Source organism: Aotus nancymaae, unplaced genomic scaffold (genome assembly GCF_030222135.1).
Source record: "Aotus nancymaae isolate 86718 unplaced genomic scaffold, 86718_ANA_hifiasm-v0.15.2.pri h1tg000076l, whole genome shotgun sequence".
In the NCBI taxonomy this organism is placed as follows: domain Eukaryota; kingdom Metazoa; phylum Chordata; class Mammalia; order Primates; family Aotidae; genus Aotus; species Aotus nancymaae.
Window position 1 is genome coordinate 14289466 of NW_026988491.1, and position 20859 is coordinate 14310324.

The 20859-nt window shown below is 43.9% G+C and overlaps 1 protein-coding gene across 4 annotated transcripts in view; it reads left to right on the top strand.

The window, feature by feature from the left end:
* The first annotated feature begins 2587 nt into the window (after window positions 1–2587).
* The window catches only part of TNRC6B (trinucleotide repeat containing adaptor 6B), a 291478-nt gene continuing 273206 nt past the window's right edge, over window positions 2588–20859 (top strand). For 3 of the 4 annotated variants that reach the window (XM_021668746.2, XM_064368065.1, XM_064368067.1), the window contains exon 1: window positions 2588–2804. The gene's annotated coding sequence lies outside the window, so the exon portion shown is untranslated. Of the gene's footprint in view, window positions 2814–20859 lie in introns of all 4 variants that reach the window. The other variant, XM_064368066.1, reaches the window with a different exon arrangement.

Consider the following 20859-nt stretch of genomic DNA (forward strand, 5'->3'; position numbering starts at 1 on the left):
AGAAAACAGCCATCTTAATTTGGAAATTATTTCCCTATTCTCAAGTGGGCAAACATGAGATGGTTTCAGCCATTTGCTTTGTCTCGGGGAGGGAAAGCACAGTGAGGTGGAGTGGACACACAACTGAGGCCTTTAAGGACAAAGATTCTAAGAAGAACAGGCTTTGACCACCTCTGGATATTCCCATTCTGCTCCCTGCCACCAGATAACAAATGTTGTAGGTCACGGCATATCACCAGTCTCTTGCCTAGCTAACCATAACTCATCCTTTAGTTCTCCTTGTAGATGTCACGTCTTCCAAGAAGCCATTTATGTCCCTCCCATGTGCTACCGGGGCACCTTCTCACAGCATGCACCATGGTTATCTGCTTATCTGCTGGAAACCCCCACTAGACTGAGGTCCTTGAAGGAAGAGACAGTGTATTACTCATGCGTGTAGCCTTTGTAACTTAGTAAAGTGCCTGACATGCTCGCTAAACATTTACTAAATAGTTATTTGAGGGCCTTTTACAATCAGAACAATGTGAAGGACACAAAGATGAAAAAGAAACCATCTGCTTTAAGGAACTTACAACTGGGATGTATCCAACAATTACCCAGAAAATCAAGCATCAACTTAAGGGCGAGAATAGGGGTCCAAGCGACCAATTTTGAAGGTTAACAAGGTTTTGGATTCTGAATGTTTCTCATTGTGAAAATGAGTTCGGAATCCCCATCTTAGAAGGGTAGTATGGGATATGTGCACAGAATTGTAAGGATTCACGTTGTTACAACCTGTATTAGAATCTGATGCGCGATCTTTCTTCTGTCCTTCTTGCAGTTGCCCTAAGAATACATGCCACTTACTCTTAATTGACGTTTGTGAAATACCTTGGCTTCATTTGCTGAAAGGCTCTAAGTGTTGAGCATTGTTACCGTGTTACAGTGGTTGTTTTATTATTAAAGCAGTGCCAAGGAGGTTACACAACAGCTTGGATCAGGAAGTGAAACAAGGGCAGTGATCCCACTGAAGCTACAGGGGATGAGGATTTGGGACGGTAAAATGTTAATTACCCGAGATGGAATGTGGGCTAAAGTCCAGCGTTGTGCTCCTGGAGATCATTGTGGTCCCAAAGGCTCAAGGCTGGCACTCTGGCAGTGGGTCCTAAGCATCCTGCCCTCCTCTGGCTGAAATGTTGGATTCACTTCGATGAAAGCTGCTACAGAGAAAGAACCCAGTGGCCACCAGCCAGGAGCACATGTCTTGCTCGGCATCAATTATCCTGGAAGACTTCCAGGAGTTGAAGGGCTGTTCTCTTTGCAAGCAATAAATGATTCATTTCTAAGACGATTTATTGTGTATCTCTCTTTAGACTTGATTTCTCCTAGTTTTCCAGCTTTTGAGGACTCTCTGCAAAGAATGAGTTGGATATGGTTGGTCAGGGGTTGCGAGTTGGGGAGTAGGCTTCACATAAAAAGATGGCAGAAATGGCCATCTTAACTTAAAGGGGAGAAGAATGGGTCCTGGGGAAGAGGATGTGGTGGAGGCAATGACAACCTCTCCATAGTTAGTTCCCAAAAAGTCACTTTCAGAAACGGAGACTTTTGAGTTCCAAATGAAACGTTTTTAAGATGCTGGGTTGGCTGACAAGTGCATTGTCTAGGAGTAGGGGAAGGCACTAAAGCAGGATAAAAAGTGAAGTCTCTAGAGTTTGACCCAGGACTAGATGCAAAGCCCACCAACTACTTTGTGTCTGGATGACCTTGGGCAAGTTTTCTAAGCTCCTGCCAGCCTTAATTTACCATATGTAAAAACTGAATACTGCATTACTCACAGGTTTAACCAGATAATGTCTGTCAAGAACGCAGCCCAGTACTTGGCACAAAATAGGCATACAATAAATGGGAGTCACTATTATCGTCAACTACTGTCCAAACAACCAGAGTTGACCCCAAATCCCCAGTAAACAATTAACCGTAGCGCAGCGAATCCGGATCTGACGCACCTATTTGCCCAATAAGGGGCCAGGAAATAACACAGTGCAGTCAAACCAATGGTATTAGCCCTTGTTGCTGGACGGGCTTTCTTGCTGTTCCACCAATAGCTTGAAGATTTGACTTGGGAGTGGCATCCTGACAGCCCAATGACGCACAACCAGCCAACACTCAGCACTTCGGAGGGGATAAATTAAGGAGCCGGCACGTATAGATTCCGTTACAGGGCAATACTGGATGAAGAGAGGAGCTTAGGGAAACAGCGCCAAGGCGAGGCACTAATGAGCTAAAAAGCAAAAGAAAAAAGATGATGGCTTCGCCAAGCGAGCGCGGCCGCCATCATGCTCTAGTGTCCCCTGAGTCTCTCCGGGTCCTCGACCGAGGAAGCGGCCTCTGGGATGCTGAGGGGGTGTGTCCCCGCATGATTGGCGCAGGCAGCTCAGCCAATCCTAACTCGTTAAACGGGAAGCACTTAACCAATGAGGGGCGAAAGCAGCAACGAGGAATTGGAGGGGCGGACCAACAGTTTGACGGGCACAAAAGTCAGCCAGTGAGAGCTGGAAGCATCCTCCTTGCGGCCAATGGAGTGGGGCTCTGGGCGGGCCCCCGAGTGTTTGTGTTGTGGTTTTGGGGGAGGGATGCGGAGGGGAAAGTTTGTTTATTTTGTTTTTAGTTTCTGGGGTCCCCGTGCTTCTGCGAGGCGAAACGGGAGGGAGTGACCCCCGCGCCCCTCAGTTCCCCTAGGACGTCGCCTCCATAGCCTGAGGAGAAGCGGGGACTGCGCGCCTCGCAGCTGAACGCCGCACACTCGGAGCCGGCACGGCTCGGTGGTGAGTGAGGTGCGGCGGCCGCGCCGTCCTTCCCCTCCCCCGCGCCCCGCGGGGTCGGAGTTGGGTGGCCGGGGGTCGGCGAGGGCGCCCGCGGGGGCGCGCAGCGCGGCCCGGGGAGGCGAGCGGAGGCGCGGCGTGTGCGTGTCCTCTCGAGGGAGCGCGCGCGGGGCGGGGAGCGGGCCGGGGAGGGGGCGTGAGCGCGCGCGGGGCCGGTGCAGCTGGCTACGCTGAGCGCGCGTTCCGTGGGAGCGGGCGCCGTGGAGATTTGAGGCGAGGGGTGGGGAGGGACTTCGGGCGACGTCCGGCGCGCGGGCCGGGGCGCCCCGGACGACCCGGCAGGCAGGGGCAGGCGCGCGCGCACGGCTCTGGGCGTCACGCGCCGGCAGGTGTGAGCTGGGGGAGGGCTTCCGGGTGGGCTGGCCCGGCCGAGTCGAGTTCGCTTCCCGTCCCCGAGGGGCCTCGGCGCGGGGACACTCTCCCGGGCCGCGGAGGCGCGTCCACCCCTGGCTGACGGTGGCAGAGCGAGGCATCAGGCCTCGGAGCCTCGGGTCCCTGCGCCGCGTCCCGGCCTGTGTGCAGGACCTGCATGACGGGGTGAATGCATTTCACACCCCTCCCCAGGGCCCTGCGTGTGTGGCCACTTGGGGAGGTGGCTCAGACTCTGGACGAGGAAACGAGGGGCACGGGGAGTGTTTTACACCCTCCCCTGGTCCGGTGCCCTTCAGTGCCAGACTACCGGGTTTATTTGACTATAGAGGCTAAATACCCGATCCAGCGAGGCACGCTGTAGGGTTAAAGACGCCCGGTAACGGTCACCTCTTGTCAAGCGCCTTAAAGACCAGCTTATCCTGAATTCTTGGAATTCAGGTTACCAGCCTGGACTTTAAGCTCGTGCTTTCTCATGTGTCTTTTGGCTGTTTTATTACTTTTTAACATCAGTGCTAGAGATAGAAATAGAGGAAGATGAATTTCAAGTTGGTCATTTGTATTATAATTTAAGCAAAATTATACAAAATTGGCCAAAGGTATTTCTTCATAGTGAATAAAACAAGCCGAGAGTCAGTGAATAAAACATCATTGGTGGGCCCCCGCCCCAAAAGTTAACTATATATAGAAGGTGTGTAGAAGTCCTCCATATTAGCATTTTGTGGAAGTTTACTAATAGAGGTTACTTCTCTCTTCGCTGTGGGAGATTACAGCAGTATAAGATTTCTCTTGATTTGGAGAATCATCAGTGATCTTGGCTTTGAAACTACAGATGTGTTTTGGGTAGTGTTGTGTAAATGCCACTTATAGAGCGGAACTTTTAGCACGTTGTCTCTACCGCGTGCGGCATTGCTGTAGGCAGGTAGTGGGAGGGCTATGAATGTAGTACCCACTTGCACTGAGGCACATTCACCAATATCCAGGACACAAATCAGACTGGCTTGTCCTACCGGGGACATGGTGATGATGATAATAATACTACTTTTATATTTTCTCAGTTCTTGACCATTTTTAAGTGCTTGTCCCAAACACCGTTATCTGAGCAGAGTGGTTTCTGATAGGAATTCTGAAGCTGCTTTTCTGTGGTAACATATAAATGTCATACCCTTAAAAAAAAAATTTCCCTCATTTAAGTGGAAGTACTTAAAAACGTTTTAAAGTCAGAGCAATACCACTTGTTGAAATGGCAGTAATAACATTAGCTAACATTTATTGCATGCTTACTCTGTGCCAACCTTTTTACATTTTTTCCCTAATTCTTACACCAAGCCTGTGGGGTAGGTATCATTACTATTCTATGAATGAGAAAAAGGGTCTTCAGGAGGCATATAGCTACGCAGTTCAAAGACATAAGTTTAGTCTTATGTCTGCCTGGTTTCAGAGCCTGCACGTGCTTCATTTTGCCTCCTTCCTGAATTATCAAAGGAAGAAAGGGCATTGAAAAGTAGAGAGGAATAGAAAAGGAGAATACCATTAATGATTAGGTTGTCGATACCTAACTTAAGAATTTGAATTAGGCCAGGCGTGAGTCACCTGTAATCCTAGCACTTTGGGAGGCTGAGGTGGTTGGATCACTTGAGGTCAGGAGTTCAAGACCAGCCTGACCAACAAAGTTGAAACCCTGATTACTGAAAATACAAAAAATTAGCAGATGTGGTGGCAGGCATTTGTAATCCCAGCTATTCAGGAGGCTGAGGCAGGAGAATGACTTGAACCCGGGAGGCAGAGGTTGCAGTGAGCAGAGATTGTGCCATTGCCCTCCAGCCTGGGCAGCAAGAGCAAAATTCAATTAAAAAAAAGTTCCAGATGAGATTTGGGTAAAAGAAATGGAAAAAATAAATTAAGCTCATTCTTGGCTTTTAGAAATTAATAACATTTTTGCAGAAGTACATCTTATTTCTTGCCCGTTTAACTTTTATAAAGGTTGTAAAAATACATTTTAGTTCAGATTTCAAGGCTTTTAGAGCCCTTTGTGCAGATCTCTGCTCCAGTACCGTGCTATTGTGATAAATCATGTGCTCTTCCAAGGACTGTTATTTATTTTTCTATCTAGCACAGTGCTTGGAACATAGTGGGAACACAAAAAATGTTAGTTGACTAAGGAGCAGAATTTAACGTGTAGACTTCGGACTCGTTTTAGTAGTTGAATTATGCAGTTTTAGTTTTACAGGACAATAAGAAAACGACTAGTTCATGTGCAAAATGCACATCTTGAAAGAATAAATGGAGCAACCCATGGGGAAAGCTCTGCCAGTTTGCTAGATCTCTCTATTCTACTATGATGTTTGAGCTATTGAGCCATTCTGTTCTTCCTCTCACTTCCAGAGTTCTGAAAGAGCAGGCTATGCTGGCTGCTTCCCTTCCTTCATGTCTTCACTACTCAGTCATTCTGTAAACTTTTGCAGCCAGATTGTTCCAAAGTTGCCAGTTACCTCCTGGGTAAATTTCCACACTGTCTCTTCAGGTTTCATCCTTTTCTGTCTCCTTGCAGCAGTCAATACTTTTGACAACCCCTACCTCTAAAAATTTTTATTTTTAAAATAACATACAGTAACATTGACTTTTTGTGTGTGTTTACAACTCTGTGAATGTTCACATGTGAATGTACCACAGTCAGGATCAGAACAGTTCCATCACTCCAAAAAAACTCCCTTGTCCCATCCCTTTGGATCATGGCTTGCTTTCTTTTCTTTTCTTTCACCCAGGCTGGAGTAAAGTGGCACAATCTTGGCTCACCGCAACCTCCCCTGCCCCCGAGTTCAAGTGATTCTCCTGCCTCAGCCTCCTGAGTAACTGGGATTATAATGCACACCACCATGCCCAGCTAATTTTTGTATTTTTAGTAGAGGCGGGGTTTCACCATGTTGGCCAGGCTGGTCTTGAACTCCTGACCTTAGATAATCCACCTGCCTCAGACTCCCAAAGTGCTAGGATTACAGGTGTGAGCCACAATGCCCAGTCAGCTTTCTTAACTCTGCCTTTTCTTAAGTTTTTCTAACATCATACTGTCCTTTTTACCTTCTGGTGCATCATTCCTTTCCTGACTTCTGTCCCAAAGATAAACACTAAGGATCAATTACTAAGGGCTCCTTTTATTTATTTTTTCTCTTTTTCTAATGCTCCTAAGTGTTATTTGCCTATGAGACTTAACTGTCACTTCTATATATGCTAGCCTACCTATCCATGCCTTACCTCTCTTCCATACTCCAAAACAAAATCCATATTTACCTGCTGGCATTATTTTTGTTTTCTTTTGTTCTTGAGATGGAGTCTCGCTCTTTTGCCCAGGCTGGAATGCAGTGATGCGATCTTGACTCACTGCAGCATTCTGGGTTCAAGCAATTCTGCTGCCTCAGCCTCCCAAGTAGCTGGGATTACAGGTGCACACCACCACATCTGGCTAATTTTTGTATGATTAGTAGAGATAGGGTTTCACCATGTTGGCCAGGCTAGTCTCAAACTCCTGACCTCAAGTGATCTGCCTGCCTCAACCTCCCAAAGTGCTGGGATTATAGGTGTGAGCCACCACACCTGATTCTTTGCTACTTCTTTGTACTCAGTATGTTGAAAGTCAAGTAAAGCCTCCCATTAATTAGTATTAGTTTCTGTTAGTTATTGTTAGTTTCTATTAGTTATTATTAGTATATTTCAGTGGTTCCATCATCCTCTGAAGTTTGCAACCCTGGAGCATTTGGAGGGCCATATAATAAACTCTGTTATTTCAGACCTGGAATCCTGTTACTCAATTACGATACTGACTGCTGCCCCTTTTCTGCCAAGCCAGCCCGGATTCAGCGAGCTGAGAGGAGCATAGATATTTGGAGCACTTAGAACCCCTTTAGGATTGCACCACTTCCTTGTGGGCAGAACCCTTTCATGACTTCCCATTGCATGGAGGCCAGTTTGGGATTTTACTTTTTATCCTCTGAGGCTCTGTGTGTTCTGGCCTTTCCAGCCTTCTCTCACTTCTTTTACACCCCACCCTCCTCTCTGACCATCTTAACTGCAAGGTCCTTCTTTCAGTTCCTCAAATTACCCAAGCCTTTTCCTGCCTTGAGATTTTTGTCTACACCTGCACCACTCTCTTGGCTTTGGCTGTCCTTCCTCTGCTCCCCACTAGCCTTCACCCACCTAACTTCAGGTTCAGATTAAATTGTCACCTCAGAAAGGCCCTCCTTTATGCCCTTGTCCCACTACCCCCATCCATCCTCAGTTAAGTCTGGTACAGCTCCTGGTTTTTTGTTGTTGTTGTTGTTTTTGAGATGGAGTCTCACTCTGTCACCCTGGCTGGAGTGCAGTGGAGCGATCTTGGCTCGCTGCAGCCTCCACCTCCCAGGTTCAAGCAATTCTTCTGCCTCAGCCTCCCAAGTACCTAGGACTACAGGCGTGTGCCACCATGCCTGGCTAATTTTTGTACTTTTTAGTAGAAAGGGGTTTCACCATATTGGACAGGCTGGTCTTCGAACTCCTGACCTTGTGATCCACCCGCCTCAGCTTCCTAAAGTGCTGGGATTGTAAGGGTGAGCCACGGCGCCCAGCCTTCCTGTTCTTTTTTTCATGGTTTTCACCACAATTCATGATTCAGGACCATGTCTGTTTTGTTCGCTGTATCTCCAGAGCCTGGCCAAGTGTCAGGCATACAGCAGACTTCCAGTAAATATTTGTAGGCTGTGTTCTAAGTCTGGGCTTTCGCTTTTGCTTTTATTTATTCCTGTAGTTTCTGGTAGCCTTGCCTCCTTCCAGTACCCTCTGGGACTTGATCCCACTATTGAAGGTCCTGCCATGGTGAGATAGATTCCAAAATTGCTGAAGAGGACACCAGTCCTGTTCTAAATTGTATCTCTGCCTGGAAGCCCTTATCACTAAGCCAGACTAGATCTAAACTAAACTGTACTGAGCTCACTAAGTCCCACTAGCATTGCACCTTGGTTGTCCAGGCTGGGGTCAGCACTTGGAGCTGTTATTCTTCCCTTATTTCAGCCTGCTCTTGATTTCTTCCTCCCCGCTCCACCCAGCATGGGGCTTCTAAAGACCTTGTATACTTTCCAGCTGAGCCTGCTTACCCTTTGACATTTTGCAGCCTGTTGACATTGACAACTGCCTCTAATGTCTCACCCCTGCAGATTGCCCCCACACTGATCTTCCTGAAACAGCGCTTTGTTTATGTTTCCTGCTCCCTCTCAAATCTACCACAGGCACTGAAGTTTGAAAACCTTCAGTGGTGTTTCATTGCCTAGAGGGTTTAAATGCTTTAGCTTGTTATTTAAAATTCTTTGGACTAACACCGTCCAATAGAAATAGAATGTAAGCCACAAATATGAGCCACATATGTAATTTTAGATTTAGATTTTCTAGTAGCCACATTAAGAAAAGTAAAAGGAAAGGGGTGAAATTAATTTTTAATAGCATTTTATTCAATATATCCAAAATATTATGTAAGTAGATAATTCATAAAAAATTACGTATTAATGAGATACTTTACATTCTTTTTTCTAGTTAAGTCTTTGAAATCTGGAGTGTATTTTTCATTCTTATACATCTCAGTTCAGACTAACCACATGTTAAGTGCTCAGCGGCCACATGTGGCTCGTGGCTACCATGTTGGACAGCACAGCTCTTAACCATGCTCTCCACATAGGTGAAGGGCCATACCTGCGCAATTCCAGCCACTGGCCTTTTAGTTACTATTTCCCTCACCTAGAACCAGCTTCTTTATCCAAATGTGCTAACCTTCCTTGCCAAGAAACTCAGGATCAAAATTTTAGTTCTCATCATATTCTCTGAAAACTTCTAACAATGTTTTTGGTATCATTGCTTTTTCATATAGTGATTACTTACAATATTTACCAATTTGCATTATAATCAAAAGTGATATTAACAGTATTTAACAACAGATAAAGCACGGACCAATAAGAATGGGTGTCTGATGAATTAGAATGATGCCAGCTGTACCCAACCTCAGTGTTCTCATTTGTGTGTACCTGCTTAATAGCAACTCTGTATGTTGTTTTGTTTTGTTTTTGAGGCAGGATCTCACTCTGTCACCCAGGCTGGAGTGCAGTGGCATAAACATGGCTCATTGCAGCCTCAATCTCCTGGGCTCAAGCAGTTCTCCCACCTCAGCCTCCTGAACAGCTGGGACTACAGACATGCACCACCATGCCTGGCTCGTTTTGTAGGGAAGAGGTCTCACTGTGTTGCCCAGGCTGGTGTCAATCTCCCTGGCTCAAGTGATCTACCTGCCTTAGTCTCCCAAAGTGCTGGGATTACAGGCGTGAGCCACTGCACCCAGCCTGTGTGTTATTGGCTTCCCTGTAAGACTGAGTTTCTTGAAGGCAGGCCTTTGTCTTACCCTCTTTGCATCCCTAGAACAGTTTTTGACCAGGCCTTTAGTAGGCAGTGTATAAATGTTTTAAATAAACAAATGTGAAAACAAAAAATAAATAAATGAACAAATGTTACCTTTTATTCTTTTTATGTGCTATGCTTTATCTTTCCAGTTAGAAACTGAAATATAAGTCCTTTGAGGACAGAGAGCATGAATTATGAAGGAGTATATGGCATATTTTCTTGGTTGTCTTTATAGGAGCATTTCACCATCCTCTGAATGTAAGTTTGTGCTTTCTTTTTCCCCCAAACCACCTTATGGAGGTATGATTGACATACTAAAAGCTTTAGGTATTTAATGTATACCACTCGATGTGTTTGGAGTAGATTTTCTTTTAAAAAAATAATTATGTTTTGATATTGTTAAGGATTTTCAGGTTGGGTCATTAATGAAGTTTGACAGTTTTAATGCAACTGACTTTCTTTTGTGGTTTATAAACTGGCTTTGAAAGCAGCTTCAAAAGTAGAGCTCCAAAATAGTTCCGTAATTATTGTAATCAATGCAACTCTTCCAGAATTGGGGCAAAGTTGGAGAGTCTCTGAACTAGGAGTCGAAAGTCCTGGATTCATTTCTATTTGCTGACATTTGCTTGAGTGCATACTGGGTACCAAGCACAGGAATGATTGAGAATTCAAAAACTAAGTATGAAAAAAAAAATACCCCTTTAACACAAAGGTGAAATGATTAATTCTTCCTAGGCAGATTTAATTTCTGTCTCTTCTCTTATACTTCACTCATTTCTAACATAGACTACACTATATCATGTTTCCTTATCTGTCTTTCCTGCTGGATTGCAGATTTCTTAAGAGTGAGACTATTGTACTCATCTCTGCATCCCTAGGCACATACTGTACTGTGCCTGTCTCATTGTAGACACTCAAATGTTTGTTGAATAAATAACCTGAAGTTACTTAGCTTTGCAGAGCCTTAATTTTTTCTTTTGCAAGTAGGAACTTCTTTCGGAGAATTGTTGAAACCGTAGAGAATAATCTTCTAAAACTACCTATCTGTTCTGAGTATATCTTAATTTAAAACATTTACTTAAAAGAAGTATAAATCCGATCATATGTCTCCCCTACTTAAAACTGTTAATAAGGCTGGGTACATAGGCTCACGCCTGTAATCCCAGCACTTTGGGAAGCTGAGACTGGCAGATTGCTTGAGCTCAGGAGTTCGAGACCAACCTGGGCAACATGGCAAATCCCTGTCTCTACAAAAAATACAAAAATTAGCTGGCCATAGTGGTGACTGCCTGTAGTCCCAGCTACTCAGGAGGCTGAGGTGGGTGGACGGCTTGAGCACGGGAGCAGAAGTTGCAGTGAGCCAAGATTGTGCCACCACACTCCAGCGTGGTGACAGAGTGAGACCCTGTCTCAAAAACAAAACCAAAACTGTCAGTGAGACCGAAAGACCCTGATAAGAACCTGAATTCTTGTTCTTGTCTTTTTCACTGACTGCTCAGTGAAGATTCTGCCAGCGTCCCCTGCCATATTTTGTGCTGTCTTCCCCCTTGCTGAGTGTACTCTTACCATGTTGACCCTCTTCAAGTTCCTGAAATGTGTGTTATTCCCTACCCAAGGTCCCTTCCTTGAGCATGCTATTCGCACAGCCTGGGAGTCCCCAGCCTGAACTTAGTTGATGCCTCTTCAATCCTGAGCTCAGTGTATGTGTCACTTCTTTAATGACTTCCTAATCACTCCCACCCTACATTAGAAGATATCAATTGTATAATTATTTAATTTGTATGTTTCTCCTTCTGGAAAATAGCTACATGAATAAAAATACTCTGTTTTATTCACATTGGCGTCACTAGCATCTGGCACTGTGAGTTATACATAGTAGTTCCTCAATAAATATTTTTTCAAATGAAGTTAAGAAAGAATTTAGGGCCAGGCACAGTGTCTCATGCCTGTAATCCTAGCACTTTGGGAGCTGAGGTGGGTGGATCTCCTGAGGTCAGGAGTTCGAGATCAGCCTGGCTAACAGGGTGAAACCCTGTCTCTATTAAAAATACCAAAAAAATTAGCTGGACGTGGTGGAACATGCTGTAATCCCAGCTACTCGGGAGGCTGAGGTGGGAGAATGGCTTGAACCCAGGAGGCAGAGGTTGCAGTGAGCCAGGATTGCACCACTGCCCTCCAACATGGGCAACAAAGTGAAACTCCCTCTTAAAAAAAAAAGAAAAAGGAAAGAATTTCAAGATGTAGTTTATTTTTTTAAAAAATACTCATTTTAGGCAAGGCTCGGTGGCTCATGCATGTAATGCCAGCACTTTGGGAGGCCAAGGCAGGCAGATCACTTGAGTCCAGGAGTTCGAGACCAGCTTGGGTGACATGGTGAAACCCATCTCTACAGCAACAACAAACAAATTAGCTGGACATGGTATTGTGTGCCAGGAGTCCCAGCTACTCGGGAGGCTGGTACAAGAGGATTGCTTGAGCCCGGGAGGCAGAAGTTGCAGTGAGCTGAGGTTGCCCCATTGAGCTCCAACCTAGGCAGCAAACAAGACTCTGTCTGAAAAAAAAGAAAAGAAATATGCTTAGGTTTGACATGATGACACTCTCACTAACCATTTGAATGCATACACATGCTGAATGCTGTGCTAGAAGCTGGGACTAGAAAGGTAGGGTGAGAAGAGATCTTTGTTCCCAAGGAATGCACAGCCAGGTGGGTGAGACAGACGTGGACACAGATGAGTGCCATTTGGTGTAATAAGTGCTCTAATAGTACAAGGGGTGCAGCGGGGGGTGAAAAGGAAGTTCATCAACACAATGGGGAAGTCGAGAAAGCCTTCTCAGGGAAGGTGGCACTTGCACTAAGTTGTGGAGGAAAAGGGCATTTCAGGCAGAGAGAACAACCCGTACAGAGGCATGAGGGAGCATTTTTAGTATGTGGAGAAGATGACCGGCTCAGCAGTATGCTTTACAAGGCTGGCATTAGGGTACAGGGCCAGCAGCTGACTTACAGTTTCACTGTGACATGTCAGACTCAGCCTCTTAGACTACACTGCAGTTTAGGACGGGAAATGACCTTAGAATAATGATCTGACTCTATGTTTGCGTTCATAAAGGTGTAAAGTACCATTCAGAGAAGATAATCAAACCACAATGGCGCTTGTCAACTTCTAGTTATTATACTTGCTACAGTGATGGACCTGTAATCATGCAAATGATAGTAGGTGGATTTAGAAAGTGGTGACTTATGACCTGGTGTGGTGGCTGGCTCACGCCTGTAATCCCAGCACTTTGGGAGGCCGAGGCGGGCAGATCATGAGGTCAGGAGATCGAGACCATCCTGGCCAACATGGTGAAACTCTGTCTCTACTAAAAATATAAAAATTCACTGGGTGTGGTGGTGCGCGCCTGTAGTCCCAGCTACTCGGGGGCCGGGGGGGGGGGGGACTGAGGCAGGAGAATCGCTTGAACCCGGGAGGTGGAGGTTGCAGTGAGCCGAGATCGCGCCATTGCAGTCCAGCCTGGTGACAGAGCGAGACTCTGTCTCAAAAAAAAAAAAAAAAGAAAGAAAGAAAAGAAAAAGAAAGTGGTGACTCATTTAAGCTTCTCTGTAGGAGGGAGCAGAGAGTAAAGGAAGTGTCTTCTAGATCACCTGAAGTGAGTGCTGATGCCGTCTCAAATGGGTCAGACACTGAACCAGTGAAAGGGAGGAAATCAGATAAGAGGACTACTCAGAAGGGCCTCTGGTGTATGTTCTGGGAAAGACAATTCCTACAGCTTACAGTCTTTATGTCTCTAAGTCTTCAAGTCGTTCACTGAGCTAGCATTAATCTAATTTGATTCTCAACCAGAATTGAAGAAAGGGAGATTAATTGGATGGAAATGTAGCCCATTTCCTCTTTGTTTTCAATATCTCTTTCCTTTTTTGTCTCCTCCTATCCATTTTTCTCTGCCTGTTACTCTTAAGTAGTGCCTCCTTTCCCCATCCACCCCACCTCTAGCCATCTTTCATTCTATTACCACTAAGTTGCTTTCAATTGTAGGATGTCCCTACCTTGTTGGCTAACTAATGTCTCTCAGCTTTGCGTATTCAGAACTTGATAGTTTTCAGAATGGGAAGAGGTGATTATGCCCTGGTAGTGCTGATTACAAGATGTTAATTCACCTATGGTAATGTTGATTTCTTTTTTTTATTTTGTTTCTTTTGGTAATATTTCTACAAGTTCTGTCTATGTATTTGACCTGCATGACAAAGGGTTAAGGAGCTAAGTGATGATTGGGTTAATGGTAGTAATGAGTGTAGTTTAATTCAAGATGTTTGGAAGAGAAAAGACCGAGAAAAATGGAAGCAGGATGAGGATGAGAGGGCAACGACAGACACCTTTAAGTGAGATAGAAAATCAGGCTGGGTGCAGTGGCTCATGCCTGTAATCCCAGCACTTTGGGAAGCCAGAGTATGAGGATCACTTGAAGCCAGGAGTTCGAGACCAGCTTGAGCAACACGGTGAGACTCCCCCCGCTGATCTCTACAAAAAATGTTTTAAACATTAACTGAGCATGATGGCACATGCCTGTAGTCCTAGCTACTCAAGAGGCTGAGACAGGAGGATCACACGAGCCCAGGAGTTGTAGACTGCAGTGAGCTAGAATTGCATCACTGTACTCCAGCCTGAGAAACAGAGTAGCAACTGTGTCTCAAAAAAAAAAAAATAGTAAGATAGAAAAATATATTAAAAGATACACCAGAAGGACCCAAGGGAGAAAGAAATATTGAAGCTACTTGAATGGAGATGGTAGTAGATTTGATGGGGCAGGGCCACCAGATACAAGGCCACCAGATTTCTCCTATGGGCACGGCTAGACTATACTTACTGAAAGTTCCTTGTAGTATCTCAACAGAATAAGAAGTAGTCATGGGTTCTCATCTTGGATACCTTGAGCTCAAAGTGAGTTTATACTACTTTGTTTTGTCATGGCACCCACTAGAGTGGTTTGCACATAGTGGGTGTAAACAGTCAAGATAAATTCACAGGATTGAAAGATGATATTGATTATAACTTTAAACTTGTTCTAGTTATCAGGTAACACTGTCTGTGGTTTATGACAAGTGAACATGTTTATTAATTATTTTGTGAATAGTACAGTTATATTCTTTTCCTAAAGGTGTTGATTTATTAAATGTGTACATTAAAAATATGCCATGATTTTTTTTTCTTTTTTTGAGATAGAGTTTTGCTCTTGTTGCCCAGGCTGGAGTGCAATGGCGTGATCTTGACTCACCGCAACCTCCGCCTCCTGGTTTCAACCGATTCGCCTGCCTCAGCCTCCTGAGTAGCTGGGATTACAGGCATGTGCCACCATGCCCAGTAATTTTGTATTTTTAGTGGAGATGGGGTTTCTTCATGTTGGTCAGCTGGTCTCGAACTCCTGACCTCAGGCAATCTGCCCGCCTCCGCCTCCCAAAGTGCTGGGATTACAGGGGTGAACCACCGAGCCTGGCCCAGAATTTTTATAATGCTGTTTTGGCATGTGTTTATTAAAAAACATGTATATCCTCAAGCCTCAAAAACTGGAAGTGGACCAGGCTTTCTAACCTGGAGACCCCCTGGTAAGCATATCAAGAGAAATGTCTTGAGTACTTGCTGGGTACAAGATTCTGATGTGTAGGAAAGCAATCCAAAGTAAAAGATGAAATGGCTGCTCTCTGAGAAGCTAAATGTCTTCCTCCTGTGAAAATCCTACTGATGGTGTCTCATACTCAGTAATACCCTTTTCATGAGGAGAGGTTTTACTCAGATGTGTGTCTCTATGGACCTTCTAAATACTCTTTCCTATTAGATGTACCATGGGCAACAGAGTTTAAATTAATCTTTCACCATCTACTCTTTTGTCAATTTTGTCAACCTGCTTTTTGCTCTACAAGTTTTATATTTTTATACCAATATGTTTAAAATTTGTAATGTTTTATCCAGCAGTTTGGCTCCATTGCCTTAAACAAAAGGCCACAATTACTGATTCCAGCTTAAACCATGCAGGTGGGTCTGTAGACTGCTCTAAAGAGAGGAGATCTTTTTATGCCCCACACTCCAGCATGTAGCTGAAAGACCCAGAGGGGAAAGTAGTACTTTTAAAACACAAAAAAAGCAAAAACAAAACAAATGGTAAAAAGGCTTTTTGTGGAAATCACAAACACAAGAAGAATGAATGAAGATGTAAAAGACATCACATTTCAAGCCAGTAAGGGATGATTTGAAGACTTTAAAAAGGAGACCCTCGCCAGGTGCAGTGGCTCATGCCTGTAATCCCAGCACTTTGGGAGGCTGAGGCAGTGAATCACCTGAGGTCAGGAGTTGGAGACCAGCCTGACCAGCATGGTGAAACCCAGTCTCTACTAAAAATACAAAAATTAGCTGGACGTGGTGACAGGTGCCTGTAATCCTAGCTACTCAGGAGGCTGAGGCAGCAGAATCGCTTGAACCCGGGAGGCGAAGGTTGCAGTGAGCCGAGATCGCACCACTGCACTCCAGCCTGGGGGACAAGAACGAGACTTCATCTCAAAAAAAAAAAAAAAAAAAGGAGACCCTCTACCTGCCCACCAAAACTCATGAGTTGGCCTCAGCACATTGTGGCACCACCCTGCACTTCCTGAACTAGCCAGAGCCAGGACTCCACTGATGCAGCACGTTCGCTTTGGAAGCTGATGGTCTCTAGACTGACTGTACTGAAAAATGTATATTTAACGTCATTTTCTCGTTTTCCTTTAACCTATTTTTTAGACCTTGGACTTATCATTCAGGGTGCTTTTCAGAAAGGTGACTCTGGAGGCTTGAGAGGGGCCCCTGTTTCACCTCCCTCTGGAGAGATGTGATGCTATTGGATCCCCTGTCATTGATAACCCGCCTGCCCACTACTTGAATCTTAAAATCCTGGCACATTGAATCTGGAAACATTGCCATACCCTTTAGCTTTTATCTGTGGCTTTGGACTTTGACCTTCTCATTTTTTTTATGTTCATGCCACCATCCTGAGTCTGAATCATCCTTGGGCTATTTCCGGATTATTTAAATGGCTCACTATCAGTTGTCCTGCTTCTAGTTTCTCCTCAGAAAACATTTCCTATGTACTATTTTCTTTTCCTTTCTTTAGCAACGAGTCATTCTGTGAAATGCAAATACCTATGTTCAAGCCAAGTTCTTTTACTGCTTCCATTTATCAACTGCCATTTCTTTGGAATCTTTGTCTTCTGTACAATCTTTTCTCTATTTTTCATATTATTTTCTCTTTTTGTCCCCATGCTCTATAAAGACTTGACTTTTGTAAAATATTCTCCCTGCTTCTGGCTGCCAATTCATTGTCCCTCTTACTCTCAAAAAGCCTTCTCGAAACTTTGTCTTCCTGAAAGCCTGTCTTAAGAAGCACCCTCTTCATTTTGATATAGTTTATTCTTACTGATATGATTGTGACTATAATTGGCTAATTATAGTCATTGGCTAATTCTGTTCATTAGTTCTAATGGCATTTTTATAGATTTTGGTGTTTTTGTTTGTTTGTTTGTTTGTTTGTTTTGAGACGGAGTTTCGCTCTTGTTGCCCAGGCTGGAGTGCAATGGCGCGATCTCGGCTCACCGCAACCTCCGCCTCCTGGGTTCAGGCAATTCTCCTGCCTCAGCCTCCTGAGTAGCTGGGATTACAGGCACGCGCCACCATGCCCAGCTAATTTTTTGTATTTTTAGTAGAGACGGGGTTTCACCATGTTGACCAGGATGGTCTTGATCTCTTGACCTCGTGATCCACCCGCCTCGGCCTCCCTAAGTGCTGGGATTACAGGCGTGAGCCACCGCGCCCGGCCGTTTGTTTGTTTTTTGAGACGGAGTTTCGCTCTTGTTACCCAGGCTGGAGTGCAATGGCGCGATCTTGGCTCACCGCAACCTCCGCCTCCTGGGTTCAGGCAATTCTCCTGCCTCAGCCTCCTGAGTATCTGGGATTACAGGCACGCGCCACCGTGCCCAGCTAATTTTTTGTATTTTTAGTAGAGACGGGGTTTCACCATGTTGACCAGGATGGTCTCGATCTCTTGACCTCGTGATCCACCCGCCTCGGCCTCCCAAAGTGCTGGGATTACAAGTGTGAGCCACCGCGCCCGGCCCTGTTTGTTTGTTTTTTAAGATGGAGTCTTGCTCTGTTGCCAGGCTGGAGTGCGGTGGCACAATCTTGGCTCACTGTAACCTCTGCCTTCCGGGTTCAAATAATTCTCCTGCCTCAGCCTCCCAAGTAGCTGGGATTACAGGTGTGCACCACCACGCTCAGCTAATTTTTGTATTTTTAGTAGAGACGGAATTTCATCATGTTGGCCAGGATGGTCTCAATCTCTTGTCCTCGTGATCTGCCCACCTTGGCCTCTCAAAGTTCTGGGATTGTAGGTGTGAGCCACCGCGCCCTGCTGATTTTGGTGTGTTTTTAAACAAATATATCATTTATAAAGAAAGACGATTTTACTTTTCAGTCTTAGTTCTAATTCACACCTTAATGTCCTGGCTAGTATTTCGAGTACCATCCTGAACAGAAGTGGTATAAGTGGACATTCTTGATTTTCTCCTGCATCTTAGGGAGAAAGCATTTAGTCTTGTATCACTAAGTGTGGTGAGAGCCGTTTTTTTCATAGCTGCACTTTATCGGGTTCCAGAATTTCTCTTTTTTTATTTTTATTTATTTTATTTTATTTTTTTAAAGATGGCATTTCACCATGATGGCCAGCCTGGTCTTGAACTCCTGACCTCAGGTGATCTACCCACCTCAGCCTCCCAAAGTGCTAGGATTACAGGCGTGAGCCACCACGCCGGCCTTGGAATTTCTCTTTTAATCCTAGTTTACTGAGAGTTTTTATCAGGAATGGAGATTAAGTTTTATTGGGTATGTTTTTTTTTTAATCTAAAAATTTGTTTTTTCTTTTTTAGTCTGTTAATATGGTGAATTATTTTGACTGACTTTTGAATATTAAACAACTCTACATTCCTAAAATAAGCCCCACCAATCATGGCATAGTATCTTTTTTTTTTTTAATTTAGCGGCCAGTTACTTAGAGATATAGTATCTTTTCAAAAAATTCTTAAATTTAATTTGTAAAAAAAAACTTTTTGAATTGCCTTACTGTTTATGAGGACTATTGATCTGTAGTTTTCTTTCTTTCTTGTTTTCTTTAGTTTTTTTTTTTTTTTTTTTTTTTTGAGGCAGGGTCTCACTGCGTCTCCTAGGCTGGAAGGCAGTGGCGCAATATCGGCTCACTGAAATCTCCAACTCCCTGGTTCAGGCAATTCTCCTGCCTCAGCCTCCCGAGTAGCTGGGACTACACACCCAGCTTATTTTTGTATTTTCAGTAGAGACGGGGTTTCACCATGTTGGCCAGGATGGTCTTGATCTCTTGACCCCGTGATCTGCCTGCCTCGGCCTCCCAAAGTGCTGGGATTACAGGCGTAAGCTACCGCGCCAGCTGGGTCTGTAGTTTTCTTGTAATGTCTGTCTAGTTTTAGTATCAGGATAATACTGGACTGATCCTATAGTGAGTTAGGAATTACTCTCTTCAGTTTTCTAGAAGATTTTTTTTTATGAAGAACTGATATTATTTCTTCCTTACATGTTTGGTAGGATTCCATAGTGAAACCATCTTGGCATGGTGCTTTTTTTTTGTGGGAAACTTTTTAACTACGAATTCAAATTATTAGTAGTTGTGATGCTACTGGGCATTGTATCTTCAGTGGGCTCTGGCAAGGAATTCATTCATTTCACCTAAGTTGTCGAATTCATTGGCATAAAGTTGTAATATTCCTTTACTATCCTTTAAGCACCAATACAGTCTGTACTGATATTGCCCCTCTCATTTCTGATAATTAGCAATTTGTTTTTTTCTGTTTTTGTCTATCTTGCTGGCTAGGGATGTATTAATTTTATTATTCTTCTCAAAGAACCAGATTCACTTTTGGTTTTTTTTTGTTTGTTTGTTTTTTAAAATTATTTATTTTTTTACCACCACCACCCTACTGGTTTTTTTTTTTTTTAATTTAACAAAAAAAGTCTATCATAAAAACTGCGTAGGACCCTTTTTTTTTTTTCTTTAAGATGCAAAGGCTCATTTTGTTGCCCAGCTTAAAGTGCAGTGGCACAATCTCCACTCACTGCAACCTCTACTTCCTGAGTTCAGGTGTGTGCTACCATGCATGGCTAATTTTTGTAAATTAATTTATTAGAGATGGGGTTTCACCATGTTGGCCCACCTTAGCCTCCCAAAGAGCTAGGATTACAGGCGTGAGCCACCATGCCCAGCCAACCTATAGATTATTTAGAAGTGTTATTTGATTTCCAAATACTTGGAGGCTTCTACATATCTTTCTGTTATTGATTTCTACTTTAATTTTATTGTACCAAAGAATATACTTTGTGTTTCTGAGGTCCCCAAGACCAGGTTTAGTGATTAACTAGGAGAACTCATGGGGCCCAGCATATAGTCATACTCATGAATAAGATTTATTTCAGTGAAAAATGCAGTGCAAAATTAAAAGGAAAAAGGTACTGTTAATAACTGGGTGCCCACGTACAAGCTTCCAAGAGTCTTTTCCCGGTAGAACATACAGGACACACTTAATTCCTCCAGGAACAAGTGGTAACAATATGTGTGAAGTGTCGTCTACCAGGAAAGCTTGCCTGAGCCTAGGAATCTAGGCTTTTTATTAGGAGTTAGTTATGTAGGTACCCTCTACCTAGCATGTACCAAAATTTCAGGCTCCCGGTAGGAAAACAGGTATTCCATAAAAACCTCATGGTATGTAGAGTTAGGTACAGTAAACCACCCTCATCAATTAGAATGGTGGAAACATTCCTGAAATTTAAGTTCCCAGATACCACCCAAGAGCCAACCTTTGCAAACAGGCTTTTCTAAGGGTAGTAGCCTCCGGTTATGCTATCTGAATTCTTTTTGGTACACTTTGTATAACTGAATCCTTTAAAATGTATTGAGATTTGTTTTATGGTACAGAATATGGTCTATCTAGGTAATTTTCTTTTTCTTTTTTCTTTTGTCCTCTGAAGTGAATGAATTGAACCAAATCTAGGTAAATATTATTTTTGCATTTGAAAGGAATATATGTCTGCTGTTGTTGGATTTAATTTTTTTTTTTTTTTTTTTTTTTTTTTGAGAAGGGGTTGCACTCTTGTTGCCCAGGCTGGAGTGCAATGGC